The sequence below is a fragment of the Acomys russatus genome, chromosome 3 (assembly GCF_903995435.1).
Source record: "Acomys russatus chromosome 3, mAcoRus1.1, whole genome shotgun sequence".
NCBI lineage: Eukaryota > Metazoa > Chordata > Mammalia > Rodentia > Muridae > Acomys > Acomys russatus.
The window spans coordinates 9,772,263-9,777,662 of NC_067139.1; the positions used below are offsets into that span (position 1 = coordinate 9,772,263).

Sequence of the window (5,400 nt, forward strand, 5' to 3'; positions counted from 1 at the left end):
CGAAAAGGAATCATCACCTTGGCTCTCTTCAGAAAAAACACTTCTAAACTGCCTCTGAATTAACAAGAAGCCCCATTCTGGAGACAGGTGCCCGTGAGATATCATGGGTCTTCCCCTTGCATTTTACAACTCGGGCTTTAAAACCCAGGGCTCCCTGAGTAGGGAGCGCTTTTTGTCCTTTTCCTCTGTCCACCCTTGGCTCCAAGCCTTTTATCCTTTTCTCTGTTTTTCTGGCTTTTCTCTTTTTGTTAGCTTAGCTCGGACCCCTGCCTCTAGTCTGAGTGTATGAGACTTGGTATGTGAATTAAAGCCTAGTTCCTTATTTCTTGGCTGTCTTATTCTGGCAAACCAAGCTCAGCTACCCTGCACTCTCTCAAGCCCTGGGCTCTTTTCCCTGTAGCAGTGGAGGATCTTCCCACAGAGAGTGTGAGAACTTGCCCCCCCCCAAGAACACACAGGCACCCACATCCACCCCTTTGGATGCTCAGCTCTCTGTGCAATTGGATCTCAGAACAAGCCTTTGCCCAGCCAGCTTCCTCAAAGCTTGGTGGAGCAGATGCAGGCATACCTGGCTAGCTTCCCAGGGACGTCAGAAGGCCAAGGGAAAACGCTATTAGAAGGTATAATTCAACAGGCTCTGGGAGAGCTGCTGGTCCCAGTCTACAAGGAAAGCTTGGGAACACTGGTTCTACTGTCAGGGAAGGTGGTGGTGGTGTCAGTGGCAACAGAGCACATACTGCTCTGCTGCAACAGGGAAGGACATGTAAGCAAAACGTGATGTAAGAGACCAGGTGGCCTGAGCTCAGCCACCTTAACAATAGCATTGTAAGCTGATAGCAGGAGCAAACAGAACAAGTTAACATTGCTAGCCAAGCAAGAGCCCTCCACCTGCTGGCTCGGAATTTACTGCCTCTACCTCACCCTGATCAGAATTTACAGGCCTCTGAGAAAAGGCCACGGGCCATATATCTTACCGGAATCATCTGCCGGAATCAATTGCCCTCAACCCCCAAAAGGTCACCAGGAACTGGGTCTAGGAAGGTCTGCTTCTCCTGTTCCCATTAACCTCTTTTCTCTCCTATTTAGGATAGGTGGGTTGGGAGGTATAAACATTAAAGAACCCCAAATAAAGTAGGTTGAAAAAGTTCAAAGCCTACAAGGTTCTTTCCTAATCTGTTGCAAGTTGACACTAAAACCGGCCATAATATGGGGCATTCCCATAAACACTTTGTCTTCCCAGTTCATATGCTTGTTTGACCAGTTAAAAAAAACATAGCTCAGCCAATAAAGTACACGCTCGAGCAAACATGAAGAACTGAGGTGTGTTGAGGTCTGTCCTGAATCCCAACACTAGGGGGAGGGGATGCAGAGACAGGTTGGGGTTGGGGGATGGGAGTGGGGGGTAGGGATAACGGATATGGGTGGGGTAGGGAGGAAAGGGGTGAGGGTGGGGTTAAACCTGGATTTCATTGTCAAACCAAGCTAGCTGAATTGATGACTCCAGGTTTGTGGGCCCTTGTCTGTAGGCACAGGAGATGCTCCAACCCGGTAAGCTCCATGCTCAGACTTAGGTGAACAGACCCCCCTGCTGAGAACAACCCACTAGACACAAATGTGTTAAAAAGGTAGTTCCTTACAGACCCTACCCCACACAAAAGGTGTCAAAAGCTGCCCTTCCCCCTCTGGAAGAGATGCAGCTCCCTCCCTGACCAGAAGGCCTTCTTAGTGACCAGTTCTTAGGACAGAGCCATCTTCAGCTAGCCTCTAGAAGGCTGAAGAAAACTCTGTGACCAGATCTCAGCCCAGCCTCCTGGAGAAAAAAGCCCACATAGGTTCAGTGAAGTACCCTGTTTTAAAAAATAAGGCGGAGAGTGGTTGAGAAGGGCACCCGACATTGACCTCTGACTTCTCAGCACCCAGTCATATGTACACCACGTGTATACACACACACACACACACACACACACACACACACACACACACACACACACACACACACAAAACCTCTAAGTAACCAAAAGCATTACCCTAGTGACCTGATTTTTCCAGAACTCACACCTTCCCTGGCCTCTGCCTCTATCAGTGGGTTCACAGCCACCTTGTAGAACAGTGGTTCTCAACCCGTGGGTCATGACCCCTTTAGAAGTTGAAAAGCTCTTTCACAGGGGTGTCTTTTTCTTTCTTTCCTTCTTTCTTTCTTTCTTTCTTTTTTATTTTTATTTTTTTAGGTTCAGTGAACTTTATTGATGGTATTCAAGAGAGTAGGGCTCCCTGGGCCCCTCCCATTATTCTGGGGTCTAGGATGGAAACTGTGAGAGGAGATGCTCAGTGTCAGAGCACGAGTTGGAACAGGGACTCCTCAGCAGCCAAGGGCCTCTCTCTCTCTTGCTCTCATGTCCTTGCTGGGGTGGGTGGTCCAGGGCTTCTTATTCCTTGGAGCTCACATAGGCCATGAGGTCTACCACCCTGTTGCAGTAGCCAAATTCATTGTCATACCAGGAAATAAGTTTTACAAAGCTGTCATTGAGATCGATGCCAGCCCCAGCATCAAAGATGGAAGAGTGGGAGTTGCTGTTAAAGTCACAGGAGAAACCTGGTCCTCGGTGTAGCTGAGGGTCCAAGGATGCCTGCTTTACCATCCTTTTGATGTCATCATACTTGGCAGGTTTCTCCAGTCAGCATGTCAGATCCACAATGGACACGGTGGGTGTGGGAACACAGAAAGCCATCCCAGTGAGCTTCCCGTTCAGCTCTGGGATGACCTTGCCCACAGCCTTGGCAGCACCAGTGGGTGCAAGGATGATGTTCTGGGCAGCCCCACAGCCGTCACGCCACAGCTTTCCAGAGGGTCCATCCACAGTCTTCTGGGTGGAAGTAATGGCATGAACTGTGGTCACGAGTCCTTCCACAATGCCAAAGTTGTCATGGATGACCTTGGCCAGGGAGGCTAAGCAGTCGGTGGTGTAGGAAGCATTGCTGACAATTTTGAGTAAGTTGTCATGCTTGTCATGGCTACAGCCATCACAAACATGTTGGCATTGGCAGAAGGGGAAGAGATGATAATCCTGTGGGTCTCATCCTTCAAGTGGGCCTTGGCTTTCTCCGTGGTGGTGAAGTCACCGGTAGACTTCACAACATACTCAGCACCAGCATCACCCTAGTTGATTTTACTGGTATCTCACTCCTGTTGATAACAAACTTCCCATTCTTAGCCTTGAGTGTGTCGTTGAATTTGCCGTGGGTAGAGTCATACAGGAACATGTAGACCATGTAGTGGAGGTCAATGAAGGGGTCATTGATGGCAACACTTTCCACTTTGCCAGATAAGAAGAAAGCCCTGGTAATCAGGTGCCCAATATGGCCAAATCTGTTTACTCCAACTTTCACCATCATGTCAAGGGATGAGGCTGGCACTGTACGAGAAGAGGCGACTGTCTCTGGAGCAGGGAGGGGCAAAGAGCCTTACAGGAGTCTCTTAAGATCACTAGAAAACACAGAGATTTATGTTATAATTCACAAGAGCAGAAAATTTACAGTTATGAAGTAGCAATGAAAATAATTTGATGGTTTGGAGTCACCAACAACATGAGGAACTGTGTTAAAGGGTCGCAGCACTAGGAAGGCTGAGAACCACAGCTATTGAAGAAAATGAAGTGTGTCTCAAGAAGACACAGCCCCCCTCTCTCCCTCCCTCCCTTCTTCTTCTTTTTCTTCTTCTTTCTTCTTCTAACTGCTGTTTTGACATATTAGAGAAAATTAAATATGAGATAAAATTAAAATGAAACAAATCTTTTAATTTCCCTTGCAGACAAATTAGTAGGCTAGTTCTTATCATCCTTGAAATATTATACTTTAAAAACTGGTGTGATTTCAACTGGTAATTATTTCACAGTATTGCACAACTGTGTTGTGCAAACAAACACAGTTATGCAATATAAATAATAACAAATGTTCAGCATAAAAATAAAATAATAAATGTTGCCACACAGTGAAAACAACACAGTTCTCTATTTACTGATCCAGAAAGGCATTGTGCTTATTATTATTTATTATTATTTTTTTTTCGAGACAAGGTTTCTCTGTATAGCTTTGGCTGCCCTGGACTCACTTGGTAGACCAGGTTGGCCTCGAACTCACAGAGATCTACCAGCCTCTGCCTCCCAAGTACTGGGACTAAAGGAGTGTGCCACCAACGCCCTGCTCATTGTGCTTATTTTTGACAATTTATGTTTCAGAGATCTAACTTTTAGGCTAGATGTGGTGGTGCATGCTTTTAATCTCTGCACTCTGGAGGTAGACGGAGACAAGTCTCTGTAAGTTCCAAATCAGCTACATGATCTAGGCTTTATCCTAAATTAGGAGAATATTTAATAGTGTGTACACATGTTTCTGTATGTATGTGCACATGCTTCTGTGTGTATGTGTGATACATTTAGATTCTTTCCATTGGCTGGAATTCCTGAGGCTGGGTTTTTGAACTGTGGCTTTTTGATATGTGCTCAGTGTTCCATGGCAGGTATAGGCCTGTGTGTGCCTTGACAGTCCTGGGTTCTATATTTGCAATAACTTACATATGCAAATGATGATATACATAGGCTGATTTTTCATGGCGATCCACAGCATTGATTCTGCAGAGTCCTCCCTCTGGTGTTTGCAAATATGACTTCAGAACTTTGTGATAAAATATCCTGACAAAAGCAGCTTTAAGAAAAGGAGGTTCGGCATGCATGGTGCCACACACCTTTAGTCCCAGGACCTGGGAGGGCAGAGGCAAGTGCATCTCTGAATTTGAGGCTAGCCGGGACAGTCAGGGCTACAGAGAGAAACCCTGCCTTGAAAAAATGGGGGAAAATGTCTTTGTCTTACAATCACAATTGAAAGTCTATCATGTTGGAAAAACAAAGCCAGGAACTTGAAGCAGCTTGTCAGAGCCACAGCGAGAGAGAGAGAGAGAGAGAGAGAGAGAGAGAGAGAGAGAGAGAGAGAGAGAGAGAGAGAGAGAGCCTGCTTTTACTCAGCATCTTCCTGCATTTATACATCCCAGGTTCCAAACCCTGGGAGCAGTGACACCCACAGTGGACAGATCTTCCCACCTCAATTAATGTCATCAGCACGGTCCCTCACAGATATGCCCCCAGGCCAACGTGACTTACCTAGACAGTCCCTCTGTGAGACTCTTCCCAAGGGATTCTAAAGTATGTCAACTGCACAGTGAGAGCCATCACAGACTATTTCTCCTTTAAAATTCCTTCACAGGTTGGGGTATAGTTCAACCATACTATACCAGTCTGTTCAAGCCCCAGACCATACCCAGAAACACCATGATTGTGAGTACACACGATTTCCTAAATACCTTTAGAGTGATCATATCTTATGAAAAAAGATCAAATGCCTTAAAAT

At 46.1% G+C, this 5,400-nt stretch overlaps 1 pseudogene; it reads right to left on the reverse strand.

The window, feature by feature from the left end:
* Positions 1 to 2,426: 2,426 nt before the first annotated feature.
* LOC127186940 (glyceraldehyde-3-phosphate dehydrogenase-like) lies at positions 2,427 to 3,390 on the reverse strand (annotated as a pseudogene).
* Between the last annotated feature and the right edge of the window lie 2,010 nt (positions 3,391 to 5,400).